A 24861-nucleotide genomic window follows, 5' to 3' on the forward strand; every position below is an offset into this window, starting at 1 on the left:
GGTGAATAAGATGTTCTGTGAGCCCTTGGATAGTGGTGCTAGCAAAAGCATTACAAGCAAGGACAATGAATCCATAACCCAGAATACATCTCTATTTGTTATGGTTTGGTATGAAAGGTCTCCCAAAGGCTCAAATATTGAAGCCTGGTCCCAATGTAGCAATATCCAAAGGTGGGACTTTTGGAAAATTATTGAATCATGAGGGCTCTGATCTCATCAATGGATTAATCCAGGGAGGGATTCATAACTGAATGGACTACTGGGAGGTGGTGGAAACTGTAGGAAGTGGGGCTGGCTAGAGGAATAAGGTCATAGGGGGCATCCCTGAAAGTGTATAACTTGTCCCTGGCCTCTTTGTCTTTCACTCTCTCTGCTTACTGATGGCTATAAAAAATGCAGTTTTGCTCCACCATACCCTTTGTCATGATGCACTGCCTTACTGTGGGCTCAGAAACAATAAAGCCACCTGAATGTACTGAAACCTTTGAAATGGTGAGTCAAAATAAGTCTTTTCTCCATTTTGTTGTTTATCGCCAGTGTTTGGTCACAGAAATGAAAAACCGATTAACACACTGTCCTAGAGAAGACAACTCTCTGCCTCCCGTGATGAAAGAGCTCCAATGTTACCAACCTACCACCACATGGCTCACTATTCCCCAGGGAAAATGGTGCCACATAGGAGGCTCAGTGGTGATCTCTGCTTTTGGAAGTTTTGGCACTTGGCAACAGTGATAGGTAAGTCATCCTTGGGGAGAGGAAGTTCAAGTTGTCAAGCTCATGAATGGCCTTCATTCATGCCACTGTGGCCACTTTGCAGCCAGGCCACCTGACCAAGCACTGGAATGACTAGAGAAGGAACCCACCCTCAAAACATGTGTTATGCTCTCTCCTGATTATCCAGAGCCTCATGTGTACTTGGAGCATTCACATGACACACAAATAACTGTCTAGCTTCTTAGCTTGCACAATGGTCACACCTAAAGGTCACTGTATCTGCAAGGACAGCCATCCCCCAACCTCTTCTAATATAGTGGGTTTTGGTCATGCTCAAGCTCAATAGGTGGGGCCTGCCCACCTGGCCCTCATACGGGAGGTATTTCTTCTTTAGGGGCTCTAGTAGCCCTGTATGATATATAATTAATTTTCTTGGCACTTAGATCTGGTTTTCTTGTGTTATTTTTTTTCACTTGAAAATATATATTTATTTATATTTCCTGGAGGACAAGTTTAAATTAGTCTTCCAGAATGGAAAGGAATGGTCATGGGAATCAAAACTTTTGTGAGCAATTACTTTTACTGATTGTATCGACATTAATGATTATATCAACAGGGACAAAATACAGAGGAATTCAGAGATTTAGGAAAAGAAGCCCAGGGTCTGAGGACTTTTGGCAAAGGTCATGTGCTTATCCTTCTCCTTCTTTGTCATAAAATGAGAGGACTCCTCTTCTGCTCTGGTTTCATGTTCCATCAGACAGATCTTGGCGCACCTCCCATCAGTCCCTCACATATGCTGCCCTAGCACCGTACTACTGCTTGGTATTTCTTCCACATTTCTCTTGAACCCTCCTTCCCCATTTGGATGAAAGCAAACACCTCTGTCTTCCTTGAGGGGGAGTTCAAATCCAATCAGCTAGAGTTCCCTTCAAGGAAGGGTCTTGTCACAACCCCAAGCAAGAGGTTAGCAAAGCAAAACCTATGGTTCCTGTAGCTTTGGCTACATCTTCTTTCCCCACCAATCATTCTAGATTTTCCTCACTGGAGAATTCTGACTGGTCTTGCTGGGGCACCCAACCTTTCATTCACGAGAAGTGTAAGTCTGTATTAGCCCTTGTTGGGCCATGGTTGTTCTACCTGCATATTTAAGATTATTTTTGGAAATGAGAACCCAAAGTAATGTACCTGTGAACTCCCTGGGCACCAGACATGCTTCTTTCCCACATTGTGTAGCAGTAACTCTAATTCCTCATGGAAATCAGGGTGGATTTCCCATGACATTAAATTAATAATTTTCCCTCTAATTAATTGGTCCATGAATATGAGAAACCCAAGAAGCTAGATGTTTCAGTCAGATTTTTCATTGCAGTGACTAAAGGATTTGACCAGAACAACTGTAGAGGAAGAAAAGTTTATTTGATGGTTCATGGTTTCATACACCTTAGTCCATAGAAGGCTGGCTCCATTTCTTGAGGCTCAAGATGAGGCTGAACATCATGGCGGAGTGGTGGCAGAGGGAAGCAGTTCACATCATGGTGATTAAGAAGCAGAGAGAGACTCCACTTTCCAGATACAAATATATACATCAAAGCCACATCCTAATTCTCACCACCTGCAGCCCCACCCTACCACTTCAGTTATCACTCAGTTAATCCTTATCAGGGGATTAAATCACTGATGGGGTTAAGACTCTCACAACCCAATCATGTCTTCTTGGAACCTTCTTGCATTGTCTCACTTGAGAGTTTTTAGGGGATACCTCACATCAAAACCATAACACTAGATGATAGTCATAGCTTTCAATGAAACCCTTATTTGGCTCTCTCATACCAGTATTCTGTTCCTGGGACCAGACCTCTAACCTGGCTTATTAATGTGCAACTAGAAAGGACAAACTGCTTATGTGGAGTAACCATTCCTATTTCTATCCCTTGATTTATTTTTCCATAAAATAAATATTTTTCCAGTTCTTGTTTCTAGGGTCATAGCACTATATGTGAGCCTTTATTTTAGTGTATGTAATGCATCTTGGAGAACAGTGCCTCAGTCCCCAGGGTACTGGCATCTTAGCTGGAGCTTTAATAGGATAGCCCACTATCCAATCAGTATGGCTATTTTTGGTTGATGGGATGCTTGTTTAGACCAGTGTATCCCATGATCATGGTCATGTGCTTCTTCTTTGTCATAAAATGAGAGCTTTGATACAAAGTGATGTTGTATATGATATCATGCTGATAGGTCATGCATATTGTCAGCCCTCGGATACCAGTGGAAGCAAGGAAGGTACTATGGTTTGAATATCTATCTCCTCAAAAATTCCTGTTGAAATTCAATTGCTATTGTTAACAGTATTAAGAGGCACGACCTTTGAGAGGTAAGTAGGTCATGAGGAGGAGGTATGGGAGAGGTATCGGAGATAGAGAGATTAATGGGTTAATGCTGTTGCTATACTCTTGAACTTCTCACCTCCAGATCTGTGAGCCATGTAAAACCTCCATTCTTCATAATTTACCTCTGTTCTTTATAAATTGCCTGGTTTGTGATATTATGTTAAAATAGCAAATAATGGACTAAGACAGCAGGCAAATTCAAAGCCAGAGAATCAGTTCTGGTGAGGACAAATTGATGTCCCCTCCAAGGTATAAGAGATCTGATGTAACAGAGTGTCTTCAAGTGGCTGGTTGATTTATTCGAGAAGTCGTCCCATATCAAGGACTCAGTTGGCAAGTCAGGCAGTGGCAATAGCTAAACCAGTCATGGGAAGCAGAGCTTGTGCTTTGGGACCCTGTGTAGCTTCCATCCCTTTGTTGCTGTTCCTCTATTCCCAGGATCAGTGCATGAGCTCTGGTTGTTTAGAGGAGACTGGGCCACTCATTCCACAGAACAAATCTTCCTAACTCCTGGGGGTTTCTTTGGTAGTGGATGATGTCTGGTGGTCCTGAGCAGAAGCAGAGGTCTGCCTGCTTTATGCCTGTCTCCATAGGTCCATTTACATATCTCCTCACCAGACCTCTCTGTTCCTATCTTCCGGTTATATTCCTCCAGGGCTTACAGCCAAGCCACTGGCCACTAGGCATCTGTATATCTGTAGCTCAGGTCTCTTTTTTCTTCTATCTCTAGTGAATGGCTAAGTATAACGCTCCCTGTCTGCCCACTGGGAATATTTACCACTGGGAAAATTTCCTTTAGTCACTCTTAAGTGGGACTTTAATCTAACTACAAGTTTTGACTAAAGCTAACGTATTGCACTTTTTACAAACCAGCCTGAGGTCTTTCTTTTCCCTGAGTTGGTTGTAGATAACATGATCCTATAAGTAATAAATGTGAATTGAGGGAGAGGCCTCAGTGACTAGTCAGCAACCGTGGAAATCTGGTTCATCTATTAATGTAATTATGGCACAGTTAGAAATATACATTTGATCTCTTCCCTCATTTCCTGGTACAGAGCTTCTAAGACCCGTGGGACCTCCAGACAAGAGTCCTTTTTTTTATGTCAATGAGGTAATGGTGACTAATCCCCCCAGACAACTTTAATTTGGATGCTGGCTGCCAGAAGAACCAAACTATACTTAGGAGGTTGGAAGTTCCAGCCCTGCCCTCTGGCCTCCAGGGAGGGGAGAGGAGCTAGATATTGAGTTCAATCACCAAAGAGTCAAGGATTTAAGCAATTGTGTCTACATAATGAGAGCTCCATAAAAATCCTAAGCAGAACTTCTGAACAGGTCAATATGTCAGGGTTCTAGGGGAGTCTCATGACCGGAGAGCACTTGGAAAGTCTGCACCACTTCCTACACACCTTGCTGAATGTAATCTTTATCTGACCACCTGTATGCTTTATAAGAAAATGGTGATGGTAAGTAATGTGCTTTCCTGGGTTCTGTGAGCTGTTATAGGAAATTATGTAATCCAAGGAGGAGGTTATGGGGATCTCTGATTTATTGCCAATAGAGTAAGATGTCCCAGAGGCCTGGGACTTGTAATTGACATCCAAAGTGTGGACAGTTTTGTGGGACTGAGTCCTTAACTTGTGGGGTCTCATGCTAACTCTAAGTAGATAATTTCAGAAGTGAATTGAATGGGAGGTTACCACTTGGTGTCTGGAGAGTTAGAGAATTGGTTTTTGTTTAGGAAAACCCCTACACAATTGGTATCACAAGTGTTCTGAGCAGAGAAAATGGAATAGTCTTTTCCTCTAGTAATTCACTTGTGTCTTCTAAACCTGCTCTGCTTCAATTAAAAATGTGTCATGTCTATTGTATAATGGATTGCTATTGTGACATTAAACCTTTAACTTGGTGGATTGGATAACACTCAAATGATACAACACCTCTAGGTACACACTTTCTTGATTTCACATGGACTCAGCCTGTTGTAGGACCCAATGTCATGTCAGGGGTCTCTCCAGTTGGTGCTTGCAAAAGATTCTATAAAACATTGTCATACACTTTAGATACCTCTCTCTGCCTCAGGTTCATGTGGCCTGAGGGGCCTAACATATTGCACTCACCCATTTCCATTCTTCGTTTTCTAGGTACAGGAATCCTGACTATATGAGAAACATTACATGTGTGATATTGACTTAGAACATATGTAGTCTTCTGAAGAACCTTGCTGCAACTGTTCATGGGATTACCATCTAGTTGACACCATAAACTAAATTTATGATAATTATGATAACCCTCTGTCATTCTCCAAGATCTCTCTGTCCTCTGTATCTAGTGGAATAACTCCCCTGCATCCTTTGAATCCTTAATGATGGCCTTGTTGGGTCTTTGAACAAGATACCCCAAAATATCACACCTTGGCAGTTGAGAAAACTGCAGAATCAAGAAGTTTACTTTGACTTTCATCTTTCTCCCCTGAAGAAGGTCCTAAAGAATTTTCTGACCTACCTTGCCAGAAAGCCAGTCAAAGAACCTCATTCCAGAGGGTCTTTGCTTAGACCTGAAAGCTAAGAAAACTCTGAACAACTAGGCCTTGCTAAGTTCTCCCTAGTTGTTACCATTAGATCATACCATCTTTGTGTTCAGTTATGTTTACCTACAACTATCTACTTAGCATAAAAAATATGCAGTTTTTCCTGGACTTTCATTCCTGGTCTTAATTTCTGAAGGTTCCATGTCATATAAAACTTTGGATAAGTACACTTGTTGTGTTTTTCTCTTGTTAATCTGTGTTGCTATGGTGTGTTAGCATGGCCCTTGAGATAAGCAAGGAAAATGTATTACTTTCTTTCTCCTATAGCATTAATATTGGAATTTTTTCAGGAATGCTTTATTACTTTTGGTTTATTGCTTCTGTAGGTAGATGAAGTTATAGTGGCTTTCACTTGACCTTTCCCACCATTATAGCCCTCTCTCTACCAGAACTGGAACCAATGTGGGCATTCTATTACTGAGTATGTCTATTCCAATTATGCACTCTAAAACTGGGAACCTAACAGGGTGGGTTCATAGATCAACTGGACCTACTCTGAGTTGGAAAAGAGCTAAAATTTTATTGATTGGCTGGCTTCTATAAGATACTAACTACCCTTATTGGTTGACCACAACAACATTTTAGATTTCCAAGATTTAATTTAGAGTCAATGTCCAATAATCCCTCGAAGATGTTACTATTTCTCTTTCTTCAATGCACAGTTACCCTGGAAATGGCTGTAGATACTCTTGGAAAAGGCTGGGAGAAAGATTTACAGTATATATTTTTGGCAACAGCAAGATTTTTTCTTAAGAGGAGTTGGGTTCCCTTTTATTCAGAGAGCTCTGAATCTATAAACTGACTCAAGTTTGGGAATTGGCTGAAGGGCCATGAGTATTTTTATGATTAGAATAAGACTTTTGTTCCCTTGACCTAGAACTCTTTTGCTTATACCTATCAGATAATGATTTGGTAGACTGCACATCTATTTATTTTCTAGAAACACCATGATCAACTAGCCAATTCCATAGATCTCTGAGGTCAGACTATTCTGATTATTGCATTGACATTTCAGTCCATTACAGTAAAACTACCACTTGGACTTTGGCAATTAAGTGTCATCACTTGAGCTCTGCTACCCATGGTTTACGATACCCATTTAGGGATCCCAGATCAATGGTGGCAGTTCCCACTGTAATTTCTGACCTATTAAAAAGAATAACCAGCAAACTTTTAAAAGATTCTGTGGCTCCTCTCACAAGCTTATTTCTTATAGTTATGGGGAAAGGTGTGTGCTCTGGACTCCCCTGGGGTGGGTGAATTGGTCTTATATGATAAATTTACTCTAATATTCCAATTGCCTCATGTCTTTGGATATCTTCCTCTACAGTATACCAAGACAGTTTGGACATATCAACTTCAATCAGTGTAGGCCATGTTTAGCAGTTTTGGTCAAACTGCTAAACCCCTCCCCTTTTAAAAAAAATTGTTGTTTTTAGATATACATGACAGTAAGGTGTATTTGGACATATTACACATACATGAGATGCAATCCATTACAATTACAATCTCGATCCCATTCTTGTGGTTGAACATGATATGGAGTTACACTGGTCATTTATTCATATCTGAGCATAGAAAAGTTATATCCAATTAATTCTACTGTTTTTTCCTATTCCCATTCCCCCTCCCTTCCCTTCATTCCCCTTTGTCTAATCCAATAAACTTCTATACTTTCTCTCCAAACTCTCCCTTATTATGGGTTAGTATCTGTATCAGAAAGAACATTTGGCCTTTGATTTTGGGGACTGGCTTATTTTACTTAGCATGATATTCTCTAGTTCCAACCACTTATCAGTAAATGTCATAATTTCATGAGACTCTGCACCTACTAGAATTAAAAATAGGCCCAACTCCCCATCATATCAGCTCAGGAACAAACTTCCTCAATAAGGCTCCTAAAGCACAAGAAAGAAAATCAAGAATCAATAATGCCATCAAACTAAAAAGCTTCTTCACAGCAAAGGAAACTATCAAGAACATAAACAGACAGGCTACAGAATGGGAGAAAATCTTTGCCACCTGCACCTCAGATAGAGCATTAATTTCTAGCATATACAAAGAACTCAAAAAACTTAACATAAAAAACCCCAATCAATAAATGGGCAAAGGAACTGAACAGACACTTCACAGAAGAAATATGAATGGTCAACAGCTATATGAGAAAATGTTCAACATGTCTGGCAATTAGAGAAATGAAAATTAAAACTACACTGAGATTCTATTTCTAGTCAGAATGGAAATTATTAAGAATTCAAGTAACAATAAATGCTGGCAAGGATGTGGGGGAAAAGTTTCACTCATACATTGCTGCAAATTGGTACAACCACTTTGGAAAGCAGTATGGAGATTCCTTAGAAAACTTGGAATAGAACCACCATTTGACCCAGCTATCTCACTCCTTGGTCCATATCCAAAGGACTTAAAATCAGCATACTACAGAGACACAGCCACATCAATGTTTATGGCAGCACAATTCACAATAGCCAAGCTATGGAACCAACTTAGGAGCCCTTCAACAGATGAATGGATAAAGAAAATGTGAGATATATATAATGGAATATTACTCTGCTAAATACTTTCTGCTCTTTAAAACTGAATTTGAAGCCAAACTCTCTGCTTAATAGGTCCATATCAATAAATTTAGCCTATCCAACTTCACGTTTCTTCCACTTGATCCTATACTCTTGAGATATATACACACACACACACACACACACACACACACACACACACACATTCCTACACATATTTTCCAGATTTCTGTGTAGGCTGGGAAAATAATGTAGCTCTTTTGATATGTAATGGATCTTTTTATAGCTCCTACTTGACACCTTACTATTATGGTTTGGACATGAAGTATTTCCCCTGAGCTCCTGTGTTAATGTAGGAATGTTTGGAGGTGAAATAATTAGACTGTGAGATCTGCAACTAATCAGTCCATCCTAGTTCTAATGGACTAACTGGGGATAACTATAGGTGGGTGGGGCATGACTGAAGAAGATGGGTCACCTGGAGCATGCCCTGGAAGGATTTATTTTCCTGGTGGCCCTGTCTCCTTTCTCTCTCTGCTCCCTGGCCATCATGAACAACAAAGCTGTATTTCTCTACCATGTCCTTCTGCCATGATAGTATGCCTTTCCTTGGGCTCAGAGCAAATGGAGTTGGCTCACCTTGAAATGAACCTCTAAGACTATGAGCCAAAAACAAAAACAAAACAACAAACACCTTTTCTTTCTCTGGATTGTTTTGTCAGGTACTTTGGTCACAGTGATGCAAAACTGACTGTCATTCTTATCCTTTGAGACAGGTTGAAACTTGAATTTAGTTATAGGTCTAGAAACAAAGAAGGTTGAAAGGGGTAAGTCCTGAGAAGAGTCAGGACTTTCGAGATAACTACCTTAGGGAAGGCCATAGAAATTTCTCAAGGCAAAGAATAACACACTCATCAGGCAGGGGTGGAAGAGTCCCTGCAAATTATGTAGTCTACAAAGAAAACCCTGCAGATTCATTGAGATCTGCCTATAGGTACCAATTTTAGTTTTCAGGATTCCATTTTTTTCCCCAACTAATGCCAAGGTTTTACCAGAAGTTACTCTGAAAGATTGAGAATACAACTTGTGTTGTAATTCAGTCACTTGAATGATATCATGGGTTTGATTGTCAGAACTCTCAGTCCTGAGGCTATGGGAGTAAAGGTTTCTTTCTGGGAAGAGATAGAAGATTTTAGGATTTTCTTCTAAATTCAAAGGGAACTCTGGAGAGTTTTAGGAAGGGCAATGACATGTATTGATTCACAAGTAAAGAAGATTTCTCTAACTTCCATGGTAATAATGACTTGTATGGGACAATGAAGTGATTATTACTGTGGTCCTCCCATGGGAAGGTGGTTGCTTGGACCAGAGTGGTGGAAAGATGGAAAGTAGTAAATCAATGTGAAATATACTTTGAAGGTAAAGTAATGAGGAACTGCTGACAGGTTATGGGAGGAACAAGAAGAGAGAAATCGGGGATGTCTTCTAGGTGATTGGCTTGAGCAACTGGGTAAATGACTCACCTGGGAAATAAAATAGTTACAGGTTTGCAGTAGGAAGAATCAATACTTAAGTAGGAGAATTCTTTCAGATATTGACATGCAGAAGTCAAGCAGACAGTTGAATTATGCCACATACTCATCTACTTACTCCAAACAGACTTCTGTTATTATATTTTTTGTATTTAAATTTTGCAAAATTTTCCATTTTGCTAAAATGTCCCATAGATCAGTTCTTTTTCTGATATATGGCCCAATATAACTTCACATGTTGTATTCAGCTATGATATCTCTTTGGTCTCTAATCTAGGACAGTTCTTCAGCTTTTGTCTTCCATGACATTGACAGTTTTAAAAAGTGCAAGCCAATTGTTTTGTAGAATGCCCATCATCACTTTGAATATGTGTGATAGTTTCCTAATGATTAATTCAGATTAAGCATTTTGGACTGGAGAACTACATAAATTATGTTGTATCCTCTTTGATGTAGCATACCAAGAGGCACATGGTATCAATTCACTCCAGTCTTAGTTTGATTTACTTTGATCTTTTGGTTATGTATCATCCTCCACTTTCTCTATTGTAAGATTATCATTTCTATCTTGGCAATTAATTAGTAATGTATGGAGAGATATTTTGATATTGATACTTGAAGATTATAAATAATTCTCATCCTCACCTAATTTGTACTCAGCAGTATTAGCATCTATTGGTGATTCTTTTTTAATTATTTTTTTATTTATATATGACAGCGGCATGCATTACCATTCTTATTGCACATATAAAGTATAATTTTTTCATATCTTTGGTTGTATACAAAGTATATTCACACCAATTCGTGCCTTCATACATGTATTTTGGATAGTAATGTCCATCACATTCCACCATCATTTTTAACCCCATGTTCCCTCCCTTCCCCTCCCACCCCTCTGCCCTATCTAGAGTTGTCTATTCCTCCCATGCTCCCTCTCCCTACCCCACTATGAATCAGCCTCCTTATGTCAGAGAAAACATTTGGCATTTGGTTTTTGGGGATCAGCATTATTTTCTCTAACTCCATCCACTTACCTGCAAATGCCACGATTTTATTTTCTTTTATTGCTGAGTAATATTCCATTGTGTATATACGCCACATTTTTTTAATCCATTCATTTATCTAGGTTTGTTCCACAGTTTAGCTATTGTGAATTGTGCTGCTATAAACATTGATGTGGCTGTGTCCCTGTAGTATGCTGTTTTTAAGTCCTTTGGGGATAGACTGCGAGGGACAGCTGGGTCAAATGCCACACACCATTGACATGGTATATATCTCTCCTACTAGACTGTGGACTCCCTGAGAGCAGATGCTGGGTATAATTCAACTTAACATGAAAGCTGTGTGCAATGTTGATACTCAATAAATATGTAATGAAATGACCTGCACTAAATTCACCCTTCAAATGTGGAAGTATTGAAAACACTTCTGCTTTCAAAGATTTCTGTGAGGCCAAAATGAGATCTTACACAAGAGGAATCTGTAACATTTGTAACCTGTAAGAGGCTTTGCAGATGGAAACTAGGATTCTCGTGAGGGACTTTAACCTTGCCTGTCTCAAGGCAAACTTGCAGTGGAGTCCAGGGGGCTCCCTGTCTCGCAGGAGGAGAGAAACCAGAGGAAATGACTATGATCATCGATGTCTAAGAAAACGGAAGCAGCACAGGATATCCCCAAACTTTTACCCTCCTCCCTTCTCTGACTTCAAGGAAGGGCTGGTGAGTGCTCATGTTTTGATGATTCCATTCCCCCTGTCCCCTCCCCTCTCTGCCACACCACTCTGCCTGTCTTCCCGCTCTCTCTTCTACAGAAAAGCAGAAACTTTCCTGCAGCTGTCAGGCTTCTTTTCCTTGAAGAATATCTCTAATCGCCCCGCCTGATTGGGTCTCGTTAGCGGCCTGGTGGCATTGATTGTACTCAATCAGCATCCTCCTGCCCAGCTGGGAAAATGTCCCATTTGTTCCCCCATTTTATCTACTCTTCTTTCTACACTATTTTACAATTTTTCTGGGATTTAAAAAAAAAAAAAAAAAAAAAAAGCCCAATCTCAAAGACCAGAATTTTCTTCTGTCTCTGGTTGTGGGATTCTCTATGACTTTATTTCACACAAAGCTTTCCTGCCCTGTCTACCCCAGAGCAGTTTTGGAAGTTTCCTGCAGGATCTCCTGGACATTCACATACTCCTCCCCAATGCTCACTTGTCAACAATAATAACAAAGATAACAAGGAAAGCATTTACTTACTCTTACAGTTGACAAAATGTATTTGCATAAATGAACTCATTTGTGTCTCATACCAGTCTAATAGCACAGATGTTATTATTACCATCATTGCCCCTATGGTGGAAAATAAAACTAAGTTCCATTTAAGAGGCTTGCCTAGATCACACACCTAGAAGGTGGCAGAGCTGGGATCAAACCCAGCCCAGTCAAGGGGCTCTATTCTAATACTCCAAGACACACCCCCAGGTCAGGTACAGGTGGTCTCTTCCCATCAGGGGAGGTGGTTTTGATTCTAGTATGGCTAGGGTGGATCATGGGTTCTTGACCGGCAGAGATGATTGTGCTTGTGGGCAGAGTAGACAGCCTTTTGGGAGTCCTAAAGGACCCCATCTTCCATTCCACTCCAAATCTCTCTCCCACTGGTCTACCACAATGGGAGGGCACACATTCACCTCACTCCTCTAAATCTGAAGGTTGTCTAGTTTAGCTCTGATGAAGATCAGGAGAATAGGAAAAAGTCCAGATTGTGACAGGAGATTCCTCTAGGCAGGTCAGACTCAGATGTGGCATCTAGGAATTCAGGGATCCTTTCCTGCCTCTGGCATCTGGAAGGAGTGTGTATCATGTGATTGACAATAGGCAGGAGAACTGACATCTCAAGACCTGCTTTCTACCTGCAGTTTACTGCCACTGGCTGTGTCATCCTGGGCAAATCACAGACAGTATTTGCTTCAAAGAAATGTAGTATGGTAATTGAGGGAGTGGAGGCCAAAGACCATCCTAATACCTTCCCAAAGAAATAAAACTTATAAATATGAGAAATGCAATAGATTTGAGATTTAGCATGTATACTGTGTAGCATATCTGAGTTCTAAACTAAAACATTTTTAGCAAGATTGAAAAGAAAACTTATGAGCACTTCAGTATGACTTAACTACTCATGCTTTGCTCTAGACATTTCTGCCCAGATGGCAAACTGTATGGGCTTGTGCACTAACTCTACTATGCTTGGTGGTGTCTGTGCTTACAGTACTTTCTATCATTTGCTTAACTCCTTTCCTATTTTCCTTATTTTGGTTGCATTATTTGCAACTTTATTAGTCATTATGATTATCTGAAAGTAAAGTTAAAACACTTCCCCATCAATAAACTCTTAATGATCCTTGGACTTGTTCCTAACTTTAATCAACTGTGGGCATTTTAGTTGTGTTATTGATATCATCTCGGTTTCTTCCTAAGGAAGATGGGGATAATAATACTAGTGTGGTTGTTAGGAGAATTTAATGAGATACAGTGATTACCCTTATGTGCGGGAGATGTGTTTTAAGACCCAGAGTGGATGCATGAAACCACAGATAGAACTGAACCATATATATACATGCTAGGTTTCCTCCTATACATATATATATTTAAATTTAGTCTTTTTCATCTTTACTATGCTCTTTATCACACATTGTGGCCATAAATTCTGCAGTTTGAGGTATGACAGCTAGTACAAATTTACTTATCCTTTTCATAATTTCATTGACAGAAGGTTCATTTTTACTTAGATCTTAGTAACTTCAACTTATGATTCCTAGTTGAGAATATTCATCTTTTTACTTAAAAGAAGCACTTCATGGCTTCTGTTGGGCACCTGCAAATTTCTGGCATCACTACTCTTGTACTTTGGGGACATTATTAAGTAAGATACTGGATACTGTAACACAAGCATCGTGGTATATTAACAGTCAATCTGATAACTCAGAAGGTATTAAGTGACTAATGAGTGGGTAGTATGTGCAGCCTGGACAAGTAGACAAGGGGATGATTCATATCCTGGTAGAACAGAGAAGGATGGCCCCAGATTACATCATGATACTCAGAATAGTGCTCTACTTAAAACTTATCATTGTTTATTTCTAGAATTTTCTGTTTACTATTTTTGGACAGCAGTTGACTATTGGTAACAGACCATGGAAAGCGAAATTGTGAATAAGGGGGACTACTGTACTGGGTATAAAAACCGAGTATGCAGATTTAAGGGATTATTTGTATGTCTGTGTATTTCCCTACATGCTATGTTTCATAATTGTTTAACCACTCTTACTTAACTATAATTAACTATAGGGTAGGGAGTCCTATCTTATTCATATCAATATTCTCAATATATTGCATATTTCCTGAACAGATGCTTAATCAATATTTGATAGATGGATGAAGGACAAATAAGCAAAGAGATGCTTGAGAATTAGAAGAGAAGGTAGAGGAGATGAAAAAAGGGCTTGGAGTTCAAAACAAAACAATCAAACAAACAATATATATATGTGTATATAATTAGATTTTCCTCCTTAGCCCCCATTTACCACCTGTGAGACAGGTATCATTATTCCCATTTAACAAATGAAAAGCTGTCAACTCAGAAAACTTCACAGCTAATAAGTAGCAGAGGTAAGATACAAGCCAGGTTCATTTCCAAAGCCCAAGTTCTTTTCACTGTATTGGGAATACCTCGGCAGTCTAAAATATTTTACCCTGAACATTTTTGCTCCTATTGTTTGCCAGTGTTATATCATTGAGTGGTTCCATGGTTTGACAATGTCCAGGGCTGAGCTTTTCTTGCAGTCCACACTGCCTGTACTCAGAGGCCCATGGAAGCAAGGAACGTGCAAGGCCTTCAAATCCATCATCTTGTTGGGCTTCAGTGGTGGCCATCCAATTAGCATTGGCTCTTCCTGAATGAGGCCAGTACCCTGAAAAACTGGGCAATCAGATTGGCTCCTGAAAGGGTCAGACCTATTTTCTGCTCCCCACCGTAGCTTCAGTAACCTTCTTTTTATTGCTGAATCTGCATGGGTGACTGAGCCCTAGGGCTGTGAACGTTCTAAATATAGCCAGTGGTACTTAGTGTTAGACGTCTTTAATGAAAGCAGAAAAGGACAAGTCCCACAAAAGAACAGAATTTCCTGTCAATATCCATTTGAGTCTCAATTTTTTTCTGCTTATGTGAACCAATGCATTTACTATTTTGTTTATGTTCATGAGTTGGGATTATGTCACTTACAACCAAAGGCCTGAATTAATTCACCCTCTCTTAATCATTTCTCCTTAGCATGCATCTTATATTTTATTCTAGCATATTTTTCTACTTGATAATACAATAATGCCTGAGAGTTAGAAGACAAAATGGAGGAGCTGAAAGGGGGATACAGAGATGTAAACAACAATTATAATTTAGCTGTTTAAATTTAAGAATTTAACTATTTATGTTTCTTTCTCCCACTGGACTTGGAACCTCCAGATGGTATGAGCCATGTCTTGCTCATTTCTTTATTTTTGTGGTGCCCAGTACAGATTCTACCACATAGATAGTGTTTAATAAATTGTGGGTGTTAATAATTATAATGTACAACACTTTTATACCTGGGAATTTGTCTTGATTTCCTCTGGAATTTATAAGCATCACAGACAGGCTTAGACCTGTACTAGTGGATTTTACTGGGATATCACATTATCTCAATTTTACCTGTCACAGGTCTCTCAGAACAGTTAGCATTTCATGATCTGCCACCATTATTCTTTCTTTCTTCCTTTGCAAAGTACGATGAGTTCCCCTCAAGCCACTCAGCAAACACATAGTCAGAATATGATAAAAATACTTTGGATCTTTGTTTTAAAACCTTGTTAAATTTTTTGTTTAAAAATGTTTTGTTCACGTTGTGATGGGAGAGGTCTTTTAGAAATCAGTTGCGAGGAGCAGTCTTCCTAAGGCAGTCTGTATTCAAAGCAGTTTGGAGAGAGAGCTGGTTGCCAGGGGCAACACTAACTTCTAAGGGGGGATCACTGCTTGTGGATATAAAACCAATGCCCTGGGCCCCTGCAGGAGTGGGGTCTCCTCACGGAGGAATAAATAAATGGAAACTGGCTGAGACACCTCAGGACTGGGCTGGTTTCCCTGTTTGGGTAACTCGCAAGCTGTTTCAGCCACTTGAAGGTAGGCTGAAGCCAAAACCCCAGCACACAGGTGGCAGTTGTCCCCCTGACAAGGCAGACACAGACACAATGGCCTCAAGTGGCCACAGTCACCTTTCTGTGGAGCCCCACTTCATGCAGCAGGGCAGTCCTGATTGAAGTCAGGGATGTCACACTTTTGATTGCTCATGATGATATGTATGTGTATATATTCTATTTCATAGGTCATCATACAACAAAACAACTTTTTTCTCTGGAGGTACGATTTTATGAATTCTAACACATCTACATAGTTATGTTACTATTATGACAATCAAGACACAGTACACTCCCCAATTTCCTTGCGCTATGCCTTTACAATAGTTACACTCCTCTCCCCTGGCAACCAGTGGTCTGTTGCCCATCTGCGCAGTTTTGTCTTTTCAAGAAGGTAACGCAAATGAGATCATGGGGCGTGTCAGCTGCCAAGACTAGCTTCTTCACTCAGCAGGATGCCTTTGAGATCCCTCCAGATTGTTGCATGTATCCATAGTTTGCTATTTTTTATTGCCAAATAGTACTCCGTAGTCTTCCTGTATAGTTAATCTTCATCATTCCTGGATTCCATATTTGCAAATTGGCCTACTTGCTAAAATTTATCACCCTTCAATCAATACACATGGCCCTTTTGTTGTCTATTGAAGACATGTGCAGAGTGATGAAAAATTTGAGTTCCTTGCCCAGGTTGAACAAGGTGAATTGTCTTCTTATTTCAGTTCTCAGACTGTAAGAAAGGGTCCTTTTTATGGTCTATATTTAACTGCACCCTTTTTTGAATTTTTATGCTTTTTTTTTTAAATGCTGTTCAAAAGGAGTCCAAGCATAGTACTGAAATGTTGCCTAGTATTCCTCTTTGTGGAAAGTTATGTGTGTTAGATAAGTCTTTTTTTGGCCATGGGTTGTAGTGCTATTGGCCTTGAGTTCAATGTTAATGAATCCATAACATGTATTAAATATGTTGTCTTTAAACAGAAGAAAACATAAATTAAGATTATGTATTGATCAGTTGATGAAAATGTTGTGACCAGAGCCTTGCAGAACCGAACCTTTTATTTCCCCTAGGAGCACTAGTTCAGTATCTGCTAATTCGTCGTGTGTGTGGTGACTTCATAGAACATAAGTACCACCAGTAATGAGAATCGACTCTAATTACTGTATTTATTAGCGAAGCTCTGGGCCGGTTACCATGGGTCCAGCAGGACTGAAGACCCTGTCTCTGATCTCACAGTACTTACCAGCAGGTTGATTGGATAGCTCTCTTTCCTAGCTCAGTCACTTGAGGGGCGTTTCCTTCTCTTCGTTTTTGGAAGGGGAGAAGTTGGGATTCTCAGGAATCTGGTTGTTGAAGAATTTGTTAAGTAGAATGTGGGGAAGAATGAGCTTTTGTCTCAGGAGGAGAACAGAGAAGAGAGGGCCACCAGTGACATTATGGAAGACTGTGTCTACCATGGCCCTCCCCAGACACCACACCTTGCAGAAGTGTTGCTAAACTGGGGCATGTGTGCCTTCTGTGGAGCCTGTGCCAAGGCTCCGGCTATAGTGGAGCAGAGTGCAATGGAGTGAGCATGCATGGGCACAGAAGCAAAGACCACGGGACTGAGTTTCCTGACTGTGGGAACTTGGGGAAACCGGAGGCAACCCTAGAATCCCTCAGGATGAGAATTGGCAATTTGAGTCAAGTTTACCTATGTTTGGGGTAGCGAGTTGAAGGAGAGAGGCCTCAGCTAATGTCTAGGCTACATCAAAATCTGTGGTCATGGATTACCACCAGACTGCTCAGGACGAACCTTGGGATTATCTTAGTCAGGCGTGGATGGGAGTGGCCCAAGGGGGCTTCATCTTCATCCGGATTAAAGTAAAGGCCCTTTCTTTCCTAAAGCCATGATAATGACGATGATAATAGATAACAACTAGCATATAAAATCACTTTTTAGTTTTACAAGGATATTTTGCAACATTATTTCCATGATTCTTCGCCTTTCTTTCCAAGACAGATGGCTTTTAAATTTACACAGATCACAGATACAGATAAGATTGGCTGTGGGTTGCAAGCTTTCCCGGTGGTACTAACTATAATGCTACCCCTTCCTCACCCAAGGGCACAATGAAGTACAAGTACTACAAGGAAATATTTCAGAAAGGAGACTCTTGAAACCACTCTGGTTTCTATATCTAGTTTACCACTAACGGTAACAAGGCTATTTACCTCTGACTGGTGTCTGGCATGTGGTGTTGTCATCCCAAAGTTAAGAGCTCTGCATCCTCTTCTGTGAGTCCTGCAACTGTGAAATAATGACTGCTTCTAGTTTGCACAGATTCACTGCAATCATCACTGAAGCAATGGGGGCCCCAAACACTGGCATGCTCCTAGGCTCCTGTGTTAGTCAGCTTTTCATCGCTGTGACCAAAATACCTGACAAGAACAGCGGAGAGGAGGAAAAATTTACTTTGACTCGTGGTTTCAGAGAATTCAGTCCATGGTTGTTGGCTCCAGGCAGAAGCATGGTGAAAGGGCATGGTGGGGGAGAGCTGCTCAACCCATGGCAGTCAGAAAGCAGGGAGAGAGAGAAAGAAAGGAAGGGCCCAAGGATGCATATAGTCCCCAAGGACAATTCCTTTAGGAAATGCCCTCTGACCCATACACTAGGTCTTCTTTGACCTCCTTGCAGGTCATGAACTCTAATTCACCAATTGGTAAAGGTTTCAGATTCCCACTGCAGGCAGAGAATGAGGCCACCTTCCCTAGAGTGGGTACTATCCAAATCCAGGAGCAGTGGGTGGAGAGTTGACAGGAGCCCGTGAGACAGAGGCAGAGAGGGCCCTGCTCTCCAACCTTTGAGAATTCCGGAGGTGAGCAGATTCTGGAGGGTGGGCACTGCGCATGGTCAGTCTCCTCACAGCCTGACTTGCTCACTCACTCCTGGTGTTTCCTTCATCTGGAGAGAACTCACTCAGTGTGTGTCTTGGCTTTTCTCTCTCCATTACTGTCTGCTAAAGGGAAGAGGAGTAGATCCTGCAGGTTGAAAATGGGGAAGGGTACAAGGAGCATGCTCAGTGCAGCTCCTGCTCGATTTTTTCCTCTGATAAGGAGAGATGGGTTGCAGAACTGTCCGCCTAGAGTCAGCTTTCAGTCACTTCTAGATGTACCTGAAAGGCTACAGGCAGGCAGGATGGTGCTCTAACAGCGCATAGTGGAAGAGGCCTGGAGGGGCATGGGAAGACTGTGCTCGCTGAGGTAGGAGCCTGCTCATGGTCTGGCAGATACTGGGTTGTCTTGAACCACAGAACCCCATCTCCTCTCTCTTCACACAGACTCACTCCCAACCCACTCAGAGCCTGCAAGCTCTGATGGGAAATCCCATACTCTCTAAGATCAGTCCCTGTAGTCTTGCCAGTCATCCTTTTTTATTTATTTTTTTGGTACCAGGAATTGAATGCAGGGGTGCTAAACCACTGAACCACATCTCCAGCCATTTTTAATATTTATTTAAAGATAGAATCTTGCTGAGTTGCTTAGGGCCTTGCTAAGTTTCTGAGACTGGCTTTGAACTCATGATCCTCCTCTCGCCTCAGCCTCCTGAGCCACAGGGATTATAGGTGTGCCCAGCCTCCAATCATCCTTTATTCACACTTCACCATCTCCTTGTGATCCAGGAGTGCCTGACATTCTTATAAAAACCTGAAGATAATCTCCTCTATGGAGATGGATGAGTGCAGCAAAGCTGTTGCTCCTTTCTGGGCCTCAGTTTCCCTTTCTTGAATTAAAAAAATGCTCATATAATTCTTGGTACTCTGTTCACAAATAATCAGTTTCAGAAAGTTTTTATTAAGACTAATTTGCACCTGGCACTATACTGGACAGCTTTCACTCCCCAGGAATATATGTGTGCGTGCTCATATGTGAGTGGGGTGCACATGCATGTGTATTTATGTGGGGTTTGCTCACATCAAACAATCTTGTTATACAAAAACCTGGGCTTACACTAATGATAAATTAGGGGATGATTATTCACTTTATAAAAGGATTCATGTTAGGATTCCCCTAGTGCGTTTATAATGTGATTCAATTTACACCATATTCAGAAACCGTCCATTGTGTGAAGGGAAGCTCTCTCTGCATAAACAAGAGCATGTGTAGGCAGTATTTTGAGCATTATGGAAGGAAAGAATTAGAGATACTGAAGAGGTTTTATTGCTGATAACAATGAGCTATACCAGCGCCCAGGAACAAAGGTGACTGGATGACAATCTCTTCAGCTTTAGGAGCACTGTGATGCCATGCAGGCTGGGGAAGAAGTCGGGCTCTCTGTTCACATGTCTGACTTGGGTCTAGGCCATGTGTTGGGACTGGGAGTACTCAGGAGGCAAGGAGCCAGGAGCTCTGGCTTTGGTGTCAGGCATAACAAGGCAGAGATGAAGAGGACACGCCTGTCTTGAGCTCACTGGGCTCAGGCACCTGAGCTGAGGTGGCAGGGGAGAACTAGGGCAGGATGGGGTTTTACAGACCTCTCAGGGACCCTAGTGCCTGCCATTACAGGCATCCCTTTTCTACACCTCCCTCCACCCCCTGCCAAAGCCCTCTCCAGCTAGAACTACTTTCCTTGTCTATTCTCGCTCTTTCAGGGTGTCGCTGAGCAGCTCAAGCACTGAGAATCTCCTTTCTGAGGCTCTTCAGAATCTGGGCTACCCCTTCCCCTCCAATACCTTTCTCAGTTTCATAGTCTTCATTACCACTAGAAGACAGCAAAGAATTCCAAGTTTTATTAGGCAGGCAATTATAAATTCTCAGGAATTTATAATCAGAGAAGAAGTCGGTTGGCTTTTGTGTGTGTGAGTGAGGCAGAACTACAGAAGGGTCACCATGGCAGACAAAGGCACTGGGAACAAGAAGATGGTGTGGGGACATGGACCCTGTGAAGAACCCTGAAAGGGAACAGAGTGAGGGGCAGGGACAGGCTTCAAGTGCTAAAAGACTATTCCTGACCCTTTGGGTCTCCAAGGGAAGTATCTCCATCCCCTCCTCTTGGCTTCAAAGGCAACCAGCATCTTTCTCCATTTGTGAATGTGACTCCTGGTTTTCCAAGTTGTGCCCAAACAAAGGCCAGATTTGCCACCATGAGATGATGACTTATGTTGATGTGCTGAGACCTGGAGTAGAAGAATCCTGAGTCCACCCTGGGTTTTTCCAGGGCCCCTGCCTCTCCACCTTCATTTCAACTTCTGCCTGGCACCAAAGGACCTGAGGACAGCTAGACAGCTGACTCAGATCTGGAGACAATCACCATTGAGCCCCCTGCCTTTCCAGTTGGGCATCTTCAAAGGAATCTTTGGTGTGGCAGACCAAGTCAGCAGGGGCTGGGAGGGAGCTTGGAGCTTTATTAACTAATCTCTGGTACTTGAGTAATTTATTATGTTTAAGCTGGTGCCATCAAGTCTCTCAGCAGTGCCCGCGTGCGCTGGGAAATAAATTAAAGGCTGTCCAGAGATACTTGGATCATCTGTGTGATTGCTGGGCTGGTGAGATGGAGGTTTAAGGCTCTCTCTTCTTGCAAATTGGAAATTAGGAATTAATAAGACAGCAGGCCAAAGAGCTGCGGTGGTGGTGGCGACTTGGCTGCAGACCCAGGGCTGGGAGGGAGGGTCACTGCCCAGAATGAGGGAGAAGCAGATTTCAGCTGGGGTTTTCATGTTGTGGGCAACTCAGGGCCTTATGGGGTCGGATGAGGGGGCTTATGGTTTGAGCTGTTAGGGGGTTAAAATTTATACCTTTTGAAAATGGCTAAATAGGTCATGGAAGGAGTCCTACCCTGGAAGCCAAAGACCTGCTTCTAGTCTCAGCCTGAAATTAGCCCCTGTGTGAGGTCGAACAGGGATCTATCCCTTTTGGGGCTTTGATTTCCTCATATGCAAGGAATGCAGGATTCCGGGTCTACTTGTTCATTAAGCAAAGTAGGCACACACAAAATTTTTCTTTCTTTTGAAGACAAAAGAAAAACCAAGAATACTTAAGTTGACAATGGAAAATGTTCCAACATATAATAGTCATCTTTATACCAAAGCAGTCATAAAGTATAACTTTTAATATGAAGTTTTGTGTGTATGGAGGAAGCCATGAAGACAAAACTGCCCAGGTCCCACCAATCTTCTGGCGAAGCCTCTGTTGGACTGGCTGACTCCAAGGCCCTTCCTGCCCTATGCCATCAGCCCGTGAGTTGGCTCTGTTGGATCCACCTTGGCTCTAGACCAGGGCCATCTCTGGCTTGTCTGTATCCCTGCTCCTGTGGAGGGGCTTTGTGTCCACAGAAGGAGCTACCATCTGCCCCATTGGTAGGCAGTGGTGGATCCACGGGTGCAATCCAGGTTCTGGCCTCTCCACTGCCCCAAACGCTTTTTTCTCATCAGTGTACAGGGAAGAGATACAGAAGTAGGCTTAGAAGCCTAAAACATCGTCATTGAGGCCATCTCCACAGGCCCCCCACCTTAGCCCTTGAGACCCCTATCTTCTGTTTTTCTTCTTCTACAAATTCTTTCAGAACAGCCTAGAAAGGCCTTTGGAGGGGCGCTGTGCTGTCTCAATGAGATGGCGCTGCCTTCAGGGGTTGGCACTGGAGGAGCCAGAGGGCACCCAGGCTGCAGACCCAAAGCGCTGGACAGAGCCACCCTCAGGAGCCCCAGCCTGTAGTTGGGTGGCCTCACCACCAGGTGGCAGGCTTGCTCTACACAGATGACTTGTCCGGAGCATTTACCTGGCAATGGCCAGAGGGGTCGGAGGATGCCAAATCAACCGGCGGTCCTGTGATTGTTGAGACCAGTGTGTGTGGCTTCGGAAGCGGGGCTGAAACTTCTCAAATTGGCATTGGGTTCCTGTGGATTCTGGTTCCAAGAGCACCTCCATTCCCTGTAAGAGCCTCCAGGCTGATGCCAGGTGTTTGGATAGCGAGCGCCCCCTGGAGTAGGGAGGGCTGACTTGCTTCCCTTGGGTTTGTACATGGGTTGGGTGGAAGGTCAATGGAGCAGAAAGGGACCTAATATCTTTGGAGCCATTCTCAGGACCCTGGTTCTGGATGGAAAGGTAACTCCTAGGCGGCTCGCCCTGTTTGTAGGCAGGTGAATACCTCATTATTGCGGTACCTCATCTTCCCCCCATCTGCCACCTGGACCTTCTTACAAGGCACTGCTCCTACCCTCTGACCTCTGTGGGAAGTAGCATGGTCCCTTCTGTGCCCTGGGCTTTCCCCATGAACCCCTGGAATCAGGGTCCAGTTGCCCCTGAGCCCAGGACCCTCTCTGTACCAGGATGGGACAGGAAAAGACCCGAATGCCAAGGAGAAAAGTTGAGAATGAGAGATGAAAGGAAGAGTCCATAGGGAGAGAAAGGGGTGTTGGTGCACTCCCGGCCTGGGCCTGCTGGGAACGAGTGGAAAGCCTGGGGTCTTTGGAAGACAGGGGAGGCTCACCCACACCTGGCACCACTGTCTCAGGCAGGACAGATTCTTCCTGGAGCCTGGGGCCTCCTAGAATTCCTGAGTGGCATCCAGAATGCCCTGCCCTGTCACCAGCCAGGCCCATGTTAAATCAAGGCTGGTGACTCACTCACCTATTTCTGTGGCATCTTTGTGCCCTCCCAAAAGTCTGGAGTCCCAGAGACCAGCCATGTCTCCTGGGCCTTGCTCTGTGCTCCCCTGGCCTGGAGTGGCTTCATTCCCTCCCGACTCCAGTCCTCGCCCCTCTCTTGGTCTCTACTTTGCCTTCAACTCCAGTGACAGAAACAGCAATGGCTTGTGTGGGTGGTGGACTCTGTTCCCCGTCCCTGCAGCACCTGACTGAGGCTCTCTTCCCTGACACACCATGCCAGCTCCTGCCTGGACCCTGCCTCTGCAGGCAGGAGCCACGCCCACCTGGGGAGTCATATAGGGCACTGGTGCTCAGGCTTTGGCTGGGATCTCTCATGCGTAGGGTTCCACAGAAAAAAATCTGAATGAGACCCACAAGACACAAAGGAATCAAAGCAGAGGCAGGGAGAGACGGGCAGGGGAGGAGGGAGTAGGAACAAACAGAGTAAAAAGGAGTGGAGGGATTCAGGGAAAGAGGAAGACAGAAGAATAAATGGGCGGGGAGGGAGGGAGAGGCACACACAGAAAAAGGAAGGAAAATAAAAAAATAATAGAAGAACAAAAAAATGACAAAGGAAAGGATGGAAATGAGATAAATTGCAAACCAAGGAAGAAGAAAAAAAAAATTGAGAAATGCCCCAAACACACAAGCAGGTGTACACAGACCTGGGGATGAGCAGCTGAGTGCACTTGGACGGACCACACACACACACACACACACACACACACACACACACACTCATGCATGCACACAGCTGGGTGCTTGCTGCATCTGAGCCCCTTGCCCTGCCTTGGGCTCCTGAGAGGGGTGATGTCCTGGTGTTGACTTGTCTGTATCAGCCCCCTGTCCGGCACCCAAGATTTCACTCAGGCTAGGTTGCATGGAGGGGCCGAAATCTTTATGCCTCACACTTGCCACCCAAAATTGGATCTAACCGCCTCTCTCCCTTCCTCTCTCCCTCTTAGTTTCCTTAGTAACTGACAGTTCCCCAGTGAATGCCAGACCCCAGGTGACAGACCGCTGTCACTGTCATAGAAGAGCTTTCTCTCTCTCTCTCTCTCTCTCTCTCTCTCTCTCTCTCTCTCTCTCTCGACTGTCCCCCCAACCCACACAGACTCACAGGCTTGGGCGGGGGTGTGAGGATGCCTGGGTAGGCTCGGGGGTAATTAAAACATGTACCATTGATTCCATAACAGGGAACCCAAGTTTAATTACTCACTCTGAGGGTGAGGGTGTGAGTGGGGAGGTGGCTACTGGGGGAGGGGAAGGGGCTCA

Source organism: Callospermophilus lateralis, chromosome 2 (assembly GCF_048772815.1).
Source record: "Callospermophilus lateralis isolate mCalLat2 chromosome 2, mCalLat2.hap1, whole genome shotgun sequence".
NCBI classification, from domain to species: domain Eukaryota; kingdom Metazoa; phylum Chordata; class Mammalia; order Rodentia; family Sciuridae; genus Callospermophilus; species Callospermophilus lateralis.